Source organism: Natrix helvetica, assembly GCF_964273705.1.
Source record: "Natrix helvetica genome assembly, chromosome: 3".
Taxonomy (NCBI): domain Eukaryota; kingdom Metazoa; phylum Chordata; class Lepidosauria; order Squamata; family Natricidae; genus Natrix; species Natrix helvetica.
In genome coordinates this window covers 63701400-63716395 of record NC_138549.1, presented here as the reverse complement: position 1 = coordinate 63716395, position 14996 = coordinate 63701400, and the positions used below count along the sequence as shown (strand labels likewise).

The window sequence follows — 14996 nt, the reverse complement described above, 5'->3', positions numbered from 1 at the left end:
TGTATTTATTTATTTATTTATATTTAATGCTTCTAGACCGCCCCCTCTCCCGAAAGGGACTCAGGGCGGTGTACAGTTCATACAAAATATAACAGAATACAATAAAAAAGTTAAATATGTACAGTTGACAGTTGACATGGAGGAGGTTAAAATGCAATTAAAAGAACTGTACAAAGCTAATATAAATATAAGTTTAAACCCCTAAAATAGATATAGTAAATTAAAAAACCCCTAAAATAACCAGATATAATACATTTGCCAGGAGGGACAGTTGTAATTATGCCAGGCCTGCTAATCGGAACAGGTGGGTCTTCAATTTTTGCCGGAAGGAGCGGAGGTCAGAAGTGGTTCTAATATCGGGGGGGAGGTCATTCCAGAGGGTTGGGCCCATCACAGAGAAGGCCCTACTCCTCGGTGTCGCCCGTTGGCATTGCCTAGTGGACGGCACCAGGAGAAGTCCCTCCCTCTGTGAGCGAATTGGCCGCAGGGATGTATGTGGGAGGATGCGATCCCACAAGTAACTAGGTCCCGTGCCATGGAGCGCTTTAAAGATGGTAATTTGCACCTTGAAACCCACCCAGAAAGCCACAGGTAGCCAGTGCAGCTCGCGCAGGAGAGGTGTTACGTGGGAGTACCTCGTACTCCCCATCACAGCCCGCGCGGCTGCGTTCTGAACTAACTGCAGTCTCCGGGCGCGTCCCAAGGGCAGCCCCATGTAGAGAGCGTTGCAGTAATCCAGGCGGGACGTCACCAGCGCATGAGTGACCATGCGTAGGGCATCCCGGTCCAGTAGGGGGCGCAATTGGCGCACCAGGCGAACCTGGTGGAACGCCCCCCTCGCCACGGCTGCCACATGGTCATCCATTGACAGCCAGGCATCAAGGAGGACGCCCAAATTACGCGCCCGTTCCACAGGGGGCAATTGTTCGCCCCCTATGGCCAGCGATGGAATCAGCTGGCTGAACCGAGGTGCCGGTAGCCACAGCCACTCAGTCTTGGAGGGGTTGAGTTTAAGTCTGTTGTCCCCCATCCAGACCCCGACGGCCTCCAAACACCGGGACATTACTTCGACAGCCTCGTTGGGGTGGTTTGGAGTTGAAATATATAGCTGAGTATCATCAGCGTAGAGGTGATACTCAACCCCAAAACCACGGATGATCTCACCCAGCGGCTTCACATATGTGTTGAACAGGAGAGGCGAGAGGACCGACCCCTGTGGCACTCCACAAGTGAGTGGCCTCGGGGTCGACCTCTGTCCCCCTGTCAACACACATTGCCTCCGGTCGGAGAGGTAGGAGCCGAACCACCGCAAAACGGTACCTCCGACTCCTATCCCCTCCAACCGGCGCAATAGGATACCATGATCGATGGTATCAAAAGCCGCCGAGAGGTCTAATAGGACCAGGATAGAGGAACAACCTCTATCTCTGGCCCTCCAGAGATCATCAACCAACGCGACCAAGGCTGTCTCTGTGCTGTGCCCAGGCCGGAAGCCAGACTGGCGTGAGTCTAGATACTCAGATTCGTCGAGGTGTCGTGGAAACTGCTGCGCCACCACATTCTCAACAACCTTCGCTAGAAACGGAAGGTTGGAGACTGGACGATAATTAGCTAGCTCCTTTGGGTCGAGTGAAGGCCTCTTAAGTAAGGGCCTCACCACCGCCTCCTTCAAGGCGGTTGGTAAGGATCCCTCACCCAATGAGGCATTCACCAGGCCCAGAAGCCAGCCTCGGGTCACCTCCCAAGATGCCAGTACCAACCAGGAGGGACACGGGTCCATTAAACATGTGGTGGGTCGCAGCCGTCCACGCAACCTTTCTAAATCCTTGGGGGCAACAGAATCAAACTCCTCCCAGGATGGTCTCACAAGACTTGCTGTTGGCGGCCCATCCGGTCCACTGAGGGGGGCCCATCCGCTCCGGATCTGAGCGACTTTATCCTGCAGATATTCCCCAAACTCCTCTGCTCTGCCCTGCAAGGGTGCCCCCTGCGTCCTCTGTGACAAGAGGGAGCGGGTCACCCTAAACAGGGCGGCAGGGCGGTTATCCGCGGACGCAATAAGAGCGGCGCAATATCTACGTTTGGCCGCCCTTAATGCCACAAGGTAGGTCCGTAAGTAGGATCTTACCTGTGTTCGATCAGATTCGGAGCGTGAGGACCTCCACCTGCTCTCTAGACGTCTCCTATGGCGCTTCATCACCCTCAGCTCCTCGGTATACCAAGGAGCCCGGGTGGGTCGCTGCCGCAGGAGAGGTCGCAAAGGCGCAACCCGGTCCAAGGCCCCAGCCGCCGCCCTATTCCAGGCGGCCGCTAGGTCCTCTGACCGAGCGCGGGTCAGGGCTACAGGTAATGGCCCAAGCTCCGTCTGGAACCTATACGGCTCCATCAGGTGCTTGGGGCGGTACCAGCGTAGACCGTCTGGTCCCGCCTCCTCACGGTGGGGGGTAGCGCCAGGGAAGTCCAGCCGGAGACATAAGTGATCTGACCATGACAGGGGTGTAATAACAAAATCCCCTATACCCAGATCACTCGTCCACTGCTCAGATACAAAAACAAGGTCCAATGTGTGGCCTCCTTCGTATGTGGGGCCCTGAATTAACTGGGTCAGGCCCATGGCTGTCATGGAAGCCATGAACTCCCGAGCTACCTCAGATGCTGCTCCCGTCGACGGCAGGTTGAAATCCCCCATAACCACAAGCCTGGGGATCTCAACCGCCGTCTCCGAGATCAGCTCGAGGAGCTCGGGCAGGGCCGCTGATGTATAGCGAGGAGCCAAGTATACAATCAGCAAACCCAACTGCCTCCCTGGGCCCCATTTCACACCAAGGGACTCACACCCGGATATCTGAGGAACAGTGAACTCCCTCGGCTCTAGACCTTCCCGTATAACTACCGCCACCCCACCACCCTTACCCAGGGCCCGAGGCTGATGAAATGCACGGAAACCTGGTGGGCACATTTCCACGAGGGGTAAACCACCCTCGTGGCCCAACCAGGTTTCCGTTATCCCTGCAAGGTCCAGCTCCCCCTCAGAGATCAACTCATTGATGAGGGGGGCCTTGTTGGTTACGGACCTTGCATTGCAAAGCATCAGCCGTAGGCCCGGGCTCTGTAGCTCCTGGCCACCTAGGTTGCGGGGGTTGGTACAAACGACCGGGCATAGCCAGCAGCCACGGTCTCCCAACCGACCTTGTAATCTTCTCTTGTCCTCGTATCCCCCCCTCCCCGCGACCGTTGTAATCAAACAACCCTCTGTTGGAATAACTTGTTCCCTCTCCCCCCCCGCTCCGCTCACTTCCTTCCCGGACTCACCTGTCCATCTGGCACTGGCACTGGCGCCTCTCCCGGCCTGGTTATCACCCCCCCCTCCCTGGAACCCCTTAATAGCAATAAAAAACATCTGGATAAAAAGCCCCTCAGCCTCCGTTTCTTCCACCTCTCGGGGTTCGCAAACCCGTCATCAAGGCAGGCCCTTGAGAGAGCCAAGGGCCATACCTGCGAGAGAGGGGCCTCCCGCAGGCGGAGCAGGTCTGACCTCGAATAAATAGTTTGTTAAAAGTCCAATGGAATCAGGATGCTAATAAAGGTTGATAGAAAGTTGATAAAAGTTAATAAAAGTTGATGGCTGATGAGTCGGGGTCTTCGAGGGAGGAAGTGGATGTTAAAATATTTAGATACAGAAGAAGGGGGTGGGAATGATCGAATACCCTTAATTACATAAAATTACATAGAATGACGAAGATGACCACAAGGTGAGAGATTGTTCAAGGTGTTCAAGGTGTTCCATGGCAGGATGACCCAAAAGTGGGAGACTATTCGCACTGGTTCAGGATGGTTCCTTCTTAGAGGTCCACAGAGACTTATAGTTAGTGTTTGGTGTCCCCTGCTGGCGTTGACAAGGCCTGGGGGGGGCATAGGGGCATTGGGAGCAGCCAGGGTATGATGGAAGAAACAGCAGAAGACCAGGCAATGGCGACCTTCCTTTCCCTCACCCGCCGCCATAGCCGCCTCCAATTAATCTCTCCCGGCTAACTCACCACCTCCTAGCCATGTCTTGTTCTCCTCCCCGGTCTTGGTTCTTCCGGTTATATTAACAAGATCTTTAGCCGCCAGCAGCAATGCAAACCTCGTATCCTCGTATCTTGCGCCTCCAGCCTCACACCCATCTGTCCTGTTTTGTTGTTGTTGTTTTGTTGTTGTTGTTTTGTTGTTGTCCTCCCCAGTGCTATTCATGCCAGTATCTTTCACCGTTCGCCCTGGCGCAACCCGCAGTCCACCACGCGCCACGCTGCGCTCCGCTCCATGCTGCTGTTGCCGCTGTTGCCGCCATTACAGCCCCGCCTTCTCCTCGCTCCAAACAACCTTCCTTCCATTTCCGCGCTCTCCGCGCTCTCCGCCAGACTCCGGACTCCCCCGACCACCCTGGCAGCCCGAAACGGGCTCAAAACAAACCAGGGTGGATGGGCTATCAGACCCTCGGGCCTCCGATGACATGAGGCCCGGTAGCAGTCCTAACCCATCGGGGAGCTCCGCGGTGTTCTCCGGAGCTCAGGAGGCGACCGCCATCACCGGAAGCTCCTCCTCCTGTATGTATGTATGTATGTATGTATGTATGTATATAGAAAAAAAAACAAGGGAGATGGACAGTTAAGAAATATGAAGAATGAATGAATGAAAAACAAACAAACAAATCTGATTTGTAACTTGTTACTCACAGGGTAAAGAGGATGTTCTTTTTTTTACCTAAGTTCTCAAAGAACTTATTTAAAAAAGAATCAAGCAGATAGAAATTCAGAAATAGCTGCATTTAGAATAAAACTAAACAGCAGGTTAGCTCCCTATGTTTTGTTCTGAGCTTAAATTCTTAATAATAATTCAGGACCATTCAGGGAAGCCTTTGTAGCAATTGTTCAAAGGCCAAGGATGATTTCTTCCAGCCAGTATATATTTTCCTTTGAGATCTGGGGAACTGTTTGAGAGGAAAATTAAATCCAGGGATAGCCTGACTTGTGCCCTCTAAGTTAAAACAAAAGGAGAGTCACCTCTGGAGTTGTTTAAAATTAAGATATCAAGATCTGCTTTGTTCAGAGGCATCTTCCAGAGGAACAAGAAGAGAAGGTTAGGGTTAAACAGTAAATGCCATAAAAGAAGCTTTCTTGCCATGACAACAGAACTTGGGGTCCAGTTATGTTTCCTCTACCTGTAATTTTTGGTTGATAGATTCCAACTATCTTAGTGAGCCTTTAGCTTTATTCCTTGAAAATAAAGAAACATGGCAATGGATGAATAAGTTTTTCTGCTTTCTCTCAATTCGCAAATATATTTACAAATAAGTCACATTTGATTCATTGAAAGTTTTAAAACAAAATATCCTAGGAACATTGTATGCATTACTGTGCCCAGGATACACATTTTTGTTTGGTTTCTTCAAACATAATGTATTTTCATACCTTATTTAATGAATATATGTATTTTTGTACAAACTTTTCTTCGATATGCTTTTTAAAATTAGAAATGCATTGGGAAATGTGGATAAAATATTATTTTGAATGCATTCTTGTTTGCAGTGGCACCTAACAGGATAAGGTTTGGACCAGTAGAATAGTCAAAACTGATCTCAAACTTCTGCTGAATGCCAAGACTCAGCAGAGCAGGTTGAAATAGAAATAAAACAATCTGAGAAACACGTTTCAGTGAGCAAAGTGAATCAGGAATTATACTTTGCTCCTTGTGCAAGAGATGAATCCATATAAACGAGACAGAAACAAGATGGACAGATTTCAATACTAGGAATGATGTTGTCAACCATCCCACGGTGATCTAGCAGACCGCTGGCCATATGTTTTGCTGAAAGTATACTTTACTGAAGCTTAAATAGTTACAGGAGTAGCATAAGCTGAATCTCTGGTTTTCCCATGCAAACAACACAAAGGAAAGTTTCCTCTTCCCCCTCCCACCGGCCATCTCCCGGTTATCTGCAAATGTCCAATCAGGTGCTTGTATATTGTTTAGGAAACAGGTGCTCAGTTCCCAGCTCTGCATATCATTAATTGACCTTGGCTGGCTCTAGCTTCTCACAAGGCTCAGCTGGGTTTCCATCCCCCCCCTTCTTCCTTACATTTCAGTCTTGCCCTCTCCCCTCCCCCATGCTAATGTCAGGTTGTCAGCTCATGAGGTTTGATAGGCGAGAGGCAGCCATGACAGATGTATAGATACACACTTGATCAAAGGTTCCAAGTTGCAGCATTAGTTCTACCCAGGTATAAAAAGAAGATGGGTAGCCCAGCCCAAAGATTTGTGGGGAATTTCCGCAGCAAATTGCAAGAGGAGGCTGGTTACTCTGGGATTCTTTGAATGAAAGTACCTCCTCCCTACCCCAAACCAGGACAATCTCATTTGTAGGCAAAGCTGAAAAAGCTTAAGCTTTTAAAGTTCTCTTCATTGATTGAGGATTTGCAGCTAAATCACTTTCTATAGAAATGCATTTGCTCCCTCATTCTGAGTGCATTAACAGACTAAAGGAGGGAGCAGGATTCCCTCACAATGCATGATTGTCTGACATTGACATGTGGGGAGGGCACATTAATTTGAGTCCTTGGGTATGCATAGCGCATGCCTCTCAGGACATTCCAACTACATCAGCCAATCCTGACAAGATTCAGAATGCTTTGCGAGCCAGGTCTGAATTAGTCATTTAGTTGTAATAGGATTTCATTTTTCAAATAGCTAAAAATTGGAAGCTTCAGAGGTAAGGCAGGTATTTCTGGTTTGGGCTCCTTTTTAGGAAAAGACGGTGGTCTCTGACAACAGAAAAGGCAGAAGACATCCTTTTTGCCTCTCTGTCTAGAAGGAGGTAACACAGATGGAGCTCAGGGGCAACACAAACTCAATTTTCTAAGATACATCGAACCAACATTAAGCGCATTAATCCCTATTCATTTCAGTGGGAAGGTGTTATTACGATGAATTGCTCTCTTACTGGTATAAAAGGAATTTAATGTGCTCAGCTGGTTTGTGTTGATAATGTCCCACCCCGTGCAGAGTAATCAAATATATTTTCAGTAAGGTAGAAGAAAAAAAACCAAGGTGTTCAGAGGCACAGAGGACAGATTAGGTACAAAACCTGCTGTTTAATATAGCAAAGCATCTTCAATCCATTATATTCAATCAGAAAACAGAAGATGAGAAAGAATCCTGCTGAATTAGACCAAGAGTTCCCCAAGCCTAGCCTAGTCTTTCCACAATGTCTCTAGTGGTCTACTAGCCAGTCTGAAAGGTATGTACCCTTTTCCACTGTGGTCACCCAGCACTTTCATGCAGAGCCTTTCCCTATGGAGAGTCCCCATTGTTTACAGTCATTGACAAAATAGTCTCCTTTGCTTGTTTGCTTGATTTATTTTTACAATCGTCCACTGTAATTGATCATTGCCACATCATGTGAAGTTTATATATTCGTTATAAATTCTATGAAAAAAGCATTTGTTTAGCTTGGTCTGGATCCTCTGTTAATGTAGTCCTTTGATTAAGTCTTTGCTGCTATCTACTGTCTTGCAGATTATTTCAGCAAGATCCAATAGCCATAGAATGATGCAGTTCTAGCATGAGGTTAGACCAGCTGACCATATATATAGACCATATATAGACCATATATGCTTATGTCATGTTTCCCAGTAGAAATGTCTTTGGACTTCTTTTTAAAGCAAAGTAATTGGGCCCAATCAATTATCCTTTTTAATTCACTTTTGAGCAGCTGCACAGGGCAACTGTATTGTGGCCTCATTTTAAAATGTGTATGAGGGCATCACAGGACTGATAGCATTATTTCTAATACTTTCCATAGTCATCCCAATGGCACTGCCTTTTTATAGCTGCCACACATTGCTTTGACCTTTTCATTGATTTGTCAACCATGACTCCAAGAAAAATTACTGATTTAACCTGACAAGTGATCGACAATCCAGTCCTTGACCTCATTTGCAATGACAAAAATAAATAGGATATTAAGGATTAATTGTGACCAAGTGTAACTATAATTATAGAAAAACATATTTTATTTATTAGGCCATAGCAAACAGGCTGTAATTGTCTAAGTGTCATAAAAGTTCCTTATTATCTGATAAGGCCATCTCCATTTTAATTTTAAAGCCACATTTGTAGAAATGATTTCCATTTTTTGTAGAAAACAATTGTTCCTGCAAAATGATACATTGTAATTGAAAATATGTTAGATTCATTGTGCTTCAGTTTCTGGTACATATATAGGTAGTCATCAACTTACTACCATAATTGAGTCCCACATTTTTGTTGTGAAACAATTGCTAAGTGAATTTTGCCCCATTTTATGACCTTTCTTGTACAGTTGTTAAGTTAGGAATATAGTTGTTAGGTGAATCTAGCTTCCCCATTGACTTTGCTTGTCAGAAGGTCACAGAAGGTGATCACATGATCCCAGGTCATTGCAACCGTCATAAATATGAACCAGTTGCCAAGCATCTGAATTTTGATCATGTGACGGGGACACTGCATCAGTTGTCAGTGGAAAAAAATAGTCATAAGTTAATTTTTTCAATGTTCTTGTAACTTTGAACAGTCCTAAAGGAAAGGTTTTAAGTCGAGGATTATCTGTACTATCTATAAATATTCTATCTATTTCTATTTACAATAATACAATAATACTATACAATAATACAATAGTAGAGTTGGTAGGGACCTTGGAGGCCTTCTAGTCCAACCCCCTGCCTAGGCAGGAAACCCTATACCGTTTCAGACAAATGGCTATCCAACATCTTCTTAAAGACTTCTAGTGTCGGGGCATTCACAACTTCTGGAGGCAAGCTGTTCCACTGATTAATTGTTCTAACTGTCAGGAAGTTTCTCCTCAGTTCTAAGTTGCTTCTCTCCTTGATTAGTTTCCACCCATTGCTTCTTGTTCTACCCTCAGGTGCCTTGGAGAATAGTCCCTCTTCTTTGTGGCAACCCCTGAGATATTGGAACACTGCTATCATGTCTATTTGATTTGTTTTTGTAAAGGAAAACATATTGGTGACTTAGCCATTGGCAACTCTTACCCATGCTTACTTGGAATTTAAGAATGGAAATACAAACTAAATGTATGTCCCATTGAAAACAATATTTCTGTTAAGATTCAAGTAAGGATTTGATTCCATTTATGCATGTGATTACTCAGTGCTAGGATATTTTCATGACTGATCTACTTCCTAAACTATGGGAGAGGAAAGAAAAAAAAACTGTAAAATAAAAAGGTTAAGAAGATCTGTAGAAGATTTTTATTAGGGCTTTTCAAAATTATTATTTGTCAAGGTTCTTTGTGGCCCACAGAATCCTTTTCTTCCTAGGCACATACAACATATAAACTCATGTCACTGTAAACAAAGTATATGCTTTCTTATTGTTTCAGAAAGAGAATTTTAATTATGAACATATAAATTATGAACATTTGCCATCTTTTTCTCACATTTCTTGTGCGAATGTTCACTATAATTATAGTAGCCAGCATTGTAGGGTTGGGATTCATAATGTTTTGAAGCAGGAGCCGGAGATGATAGAGAGATTGGCTCAAGGTCACTCAGCTGGCTTCATGCCTAAAGCAGGGCTAGAACTCTCAGTATCCTGGTTTCTAACCTTATGCCTTAATCACTACACCAAACCAATTCTCAAAAGCATAATTTAAATGATACATATTCTCTGTTCTCAAACTAGATCAATAAAAATACAGCACATTTCACCTTTTTGCATATATTTGCATTACATTTTGTATATTTTTAATGCTTTTCTCCTTTTTTTTAGCATATAACATTTTAATATTTCTGGAATACACAACAATAAAATGGCACTGACACTGTTTATCAAAAGGTACAGCTATTGAATGTACCAGTGATGGCGAACCTATGGCACACGTGCCACAGGTGGCATGCGGAGCTATTTGTCAGGGCACGCGAGGCGCTGGCCAGCTGAATTCACCCTTTTTTAAACCCAGGGAAGCCTCCGGCAGTCCCTGAAGCCTTCAGAGCGCTCAAAATGACCCTCTGAGCAAACAGGAAGTCACTTCCGGTTTGTTCGGAGGGTCGTTTTGACTGCTTCAAAGGCTTCAGGGAAGCCTCCTGAAGGTCCCCGAAGCCCCCGGAGGGCATCCGGGGGTGGGGGTGGGGGGGCTGTTTTCGCCTTCCACAGGCTCCTATAAAGCCTCTGGAGTCTGGGGAGGGCGAAAAAAGGATGTACAAATGGGGGGAGCGCTTGTAGTGTGCGCATGCACACTGGGGGGGTCACGCATTGCATTATGGGTGTGGCACACTCACACACGACCCCCCTGCGCTCCCCCACTTATGGCACCTGAGCTAAAAAAGGTTCACCATCGCTGGAATATACAGTTAAAGATTTTTGGATTACATGCATGTACAGAAAAATGCAAAGAGGAAAATTGCTCAAATGAGAAACAAATGAGTTGGCAATAATCCCAAGAAATATGATATTGCAAAGATTTTAGAATTGATGCAGTTAGCTGTACATAAGATATCTAAGCCAGTAGAGCTGATAAAGCTGAAGATAAAGACCAGTTATATTGTATCTGGGCTACCAAGCTCCAGATGACCACAAGAAGGCTGGTAAGACTTTCTGCATATCTAGCCATTTTCTGGATATATATTTTTTACAGCTCATGCGTATTATGGGAGATAGATGATAGCTGGATAGATACGATAGATAGATAGATAGATAGATAGATAGATAGATAGATAGATAGATAGATAGATAGATAGATAGATGATAGATAGATATAGATATAGATATAGATATAGATATAGATATAGATATAGATATTTTTCCATGCATTTTTCCAACGTCTTTCCAAGTTTCAAGTATGATCTCATCCATATTGTAGATAGGGGCAGGGTCTAAGACTGGAACTGTGACTTGCCTAAAGCCATCTGATTTATTCCTGATATAACTAATCTGAGAATGAACCTTTCTCATTCATAATGTCATTCATTAGTTCTATTCTCATTTAGAAGTTCCTCACCCTGCCATTCCAGAAAACAGTATCTAGCTGCAAGACACTCCTGGACATCTATATACATCCTTCTTCTAGACAAATGTCATTGTAGAATAAGGACAGCCTGTCCCTAGTGATGAGACACTAGAGAATAAATAGCTTGTATCAATTGATTCACTTCTATTAAATAATGTGTTTGCTTTTCTATTAGTCACAAGCATTTTGTCTGCAAAAGGGTGTAATTGCACTATGATCTGAATTATTTCCATTGCACATCTAGACTGCACTCAAGGGAACTGATTGGGGGGGGGGGTACATTTCCAAATCTTCTTGATCCCCAAACATATCTCTGCTCTTAATGATTTCCTTTAGTGCAATCAATAAAATATATGTTTATTGGGAAAACATTTCTGATCCAATTAAGTATTTAGCAGTCTAAACAGAATGGGAAAAACTGGAATAGGAGAAGATTAAAACACTAGAATGCATCATAGGGTGGAAAGAGCAGGCAAGGAAGAAGGGAAGAGGAAGACAGAAAAACTAAGGACAAAAGGGACCGAACAATTACAAACTTAAAGGGAGAAATCAAAGAGAAATGATGTAACAATTATATATTTGTAGAAGGATATATAGTCCGAATCTAATGAATTGCCAAACATTCCTTTGTTTAGAAGTAAATAAGAAAAAAAATTAAACTGAGATTTGGTTTTCAAGTAAAGTACTTTTGGATGAGAACAGAACATTTTCAAGGGGGGAAAAAACAAGAAAATCTAGTTGCCTTTTGAAAAGCATCTTTGGGACAACCATGACCTGGATGATTGAGAAGCTCCATAGACCTCCAGCAGAACAGATCAAGCCTACTTGTATGAGTTCTTGTAGCTGCCAGGATATGGAAGGCTGGCAAAAGTAGAGGGGGCTCCTGATCCACCAGTCCTTCTACCCAACTGAAGGCTTATGTGGGAGTGGAGAACCAACAGAGAAAGCAAGGCAAAGGGGAAATGTCTCCAAGCTACCAGATCCCAAGATAAAGCTGCCTACCCCTCACCAATGTATTAGGTGCTGCAGTGAATATTGAGTTGAGGAAAATGCTGACACGGATATCAGCAGCTAAAGACAATTCCTGTCAACTTCCTTCTATGGTAAAGCATCAGAGATGTCAGAGTGATCTGCAGAATAGCTCTACGTCCCTCACTGGTCTCAGAAGAAATAGATGGGAGAAACAATGATATACATTGGTGGCAGTTCTCCATTCTTGGGGAATGGTCACTTTGACCATAGATGAGAGAAACTGGAGGGAAGGAAAGAGCTGAAGTGAGTCTTCTGCTGCCAGCAACTGACCCAAAGGAGACACTTCTCCTCCCCCATCTCTCTCTTCCCTCACTGTTCTGCCTGATTGCCTCAGCTGGACAGTCAGTACTCAAATACTTCAGCCCTGCAGCCAGGATATGTTGTCAGCTAGGCTCTGTGAATAAAAGCAATATAGAAGCACCTTACAGAAAGCCAACTTTTTCAGCAGAAGAGCTTATTGCCAAAAGCAGATTTCCTAGGTCCCTCTTAGTTGCTAGGCAACGTGGCTACAGAGCTCCAATGAGATCTGTAGCCTGTGTGACCCTTGCTATTAGGCAAACTTAGGCTTTAAGGACAAATTAATATTTGGTGTAGATTTTAGTATGCTTCACTGCCATTACTTTCCCAGCATTACATTCACTTATTTTTTCCTAGCAGTTGTTCCCAGCTATTGTCAGCTATATTGTTACTTGTCAGCTATATTGGAAGATGCTGGGATGGGGAAGGATGAGGGATGCAGGATCCCAAAATCGGAAATGAAGAGCATGAATATAGTCACTTGAGTCTGCTGTTGAAAATTAACCCAAGTCCTACCAACTGCATTGGATTTCCTTTCAAGGCCTGGAGTTTGGGAATTGCCCTTATGTATATCTCTTGACAACAACAGTAGGAAGAACGACCCCAAACTGTCTTTTTTTGTGTGTTGCAGCAAAGAAAAATATGCATTTCCATCTATGCATAGAAATTAAGATACTGTTTTTATGTGAATTCATCCTTTTAAAATTCTTTTTGTTTTCACTTTTATTCTCTGTAGGTGATATGTAAAGACTAAGTGCTCAAGTGAGTAAGAGTTTAGGGACATTCAATAAGGTTCTTAGTTTATCCATACTTACTCAGAAGTAAGTCCATTTTCTTATTGGCTTGTCTTTTTTTCCTATCTGTTCAACTAGTATTGAAGGAACAATTTACAGGCTATAGAAATAAAATATAGAAAAATAGTCCAGGGGAAGGGAAGGCAGGAAAAGGAGGTGCAACTTCAGCAACATAATTAGTATAGACAGTTGTCCTATAAGGTACCATAGAAGCACAGAGAAAGACAGATACATAGTCTAAATGTTTAACTAACAGGACATTATTGACATTTTCATTGTTTAACGAGAGATCTAATTTGTCTCCCTGGTTTCTGTGCACCTTCCTGAGAGGGAAATAGCAGTTCACTGGCCAGAAAAACATCTGAGCAGTAGTTATGTAATAGTAGACTGCTCCATCTATTCAGGTGGGATCTGAGCCAATCTTACTAATCACGGGAAAGCAACTGTGCATTTTCTTGGCTACCCCTCCCCCCTCTCTCGCACAGAGTGCGATCAGAATCAATTACATAATTGCAGCTACAACAGAAACCAAAGGACAGGTAATTAGGGCCACATTTTTATTAATTTACACTAGAGGTTTGCAGCAGAAGCATTAACTGTGCAGGATCTGACTGAGATGGAAAATGCCCCCCTCCCCCATAACTTCCTCTCCTTTACATTTTTTAAAATACATTTTTATTTAAAGTTTTAAAAACAATAAAAATTACAACAAACTAAATCAGAACAAAAAGAAAGAGGTAACAGACTTCAATAAAAAATAGAAAAATATAGACAAGTACAATTAAGTACAATTATATATTTTAAAATAGTTTTTATTAAACATTTTTACCTTTAAAAACAAAAAAACAACAAATACAGAAAAAACAAGACCAAAATAATAATATAACATAATATAACAAGTTTTACAGCTTTCTGTATTGGCATACATGTTTAGCTTTTGTAGTTATCTATTCTACATTGCCTTCCTATCGGTATAATATAAGTACAATTATATTTTAACTCTCTAAAGTTATATCCTGACTCTCTTCTTTCTATAATTTATCATATCTAATCATCAAAACCATAAATCACTTTATCACATCTAATCATCAAAACCATAAATCACAAGTGATTTTTTGTTATTTTTATGCAAATAGCCAAAGGGGTTTCTAGTCACTAATAAATATTGATATTGTTTTTCCCCCCTGTTCAAAGAAGACAGTTTATCCATCTCAGCAAAATTTGTCCATTTTACCAACCATTCCTCCATAGTGGGTGGAGCTGAATCTTTTCATTTTTGTGCATATAATAAATTTGCAGTAATAGAATATTGAAATAATCTTCCGTGGCTCTTCTCTAAACTGTGTATCCATCAATCCTAAAAGGAAAAGTTCTAGTTTCAATTGAATATTCATTTTTACACTTCTCTTATATCAATGTATGCTTTTGAATCGATTTTTAAAAATCTGCTTACATGTCCACTAAGCATGTTAGCATGTCCCTTCACATTGTTCACATTTCCAAAATACATTTCCAAAATACATTTAAAGCACTGTTATCTGATAATAATAATTGCTAGATAATTTCTCTGATGTCATGTGCCAACAACAATTTTATAAGCATTCTCTTTAAGATCATAACACATAGTGTAAATTTCATACATAGTATAAATTTCTAGGTAGGCACCCTTGTATTGTCTTCCCCACCCTGGCCTGGATTTCTTGCTAAAGCCCCACGCAGAAGAAGGTTTCTCTGAGTTCTTGGACATCCAGGTCCCCAAAGATATGCTTTGGAAGGAGATATTTTGTCCTTGGAGAGCCACAGAATTAAAGGGCCAGCATAAGAAATAT

The 14996-nt window shown here is 43.1% G+C and overlaps 1 protein-coding gene and 1 long non-coding RNA gene across 2 annotated transcripts in view; one reads left to right on the top strand and one right to left on the bottom strand.

Annotated features, from left to right (window-relative positions):
• The window catches only part of TNR (tenascin R), a gene marked incomplete at its 3' end in the record, with an annotated part of 475297 nt that overhangs the window by 108253 nt on the left and 352048 nt on the right, over positions 1-14996 (top strand). The window lies entirely within an intron of this gene.
• The window catches only part of LOC309390145, a 42770-nt gene continuing 41869 nt past the window's right edge, over positions 14096-14996 (bottom strand). Inside the window, exon 3 of the long non-coding RNA XR_014175073.1 lies at positions 14096-14524. This is a non-coding gene — a long non-coding RNA (uncharacterized lncRNA). The remainder of the gene's footprint in view (positions 14525-14996) is intronic.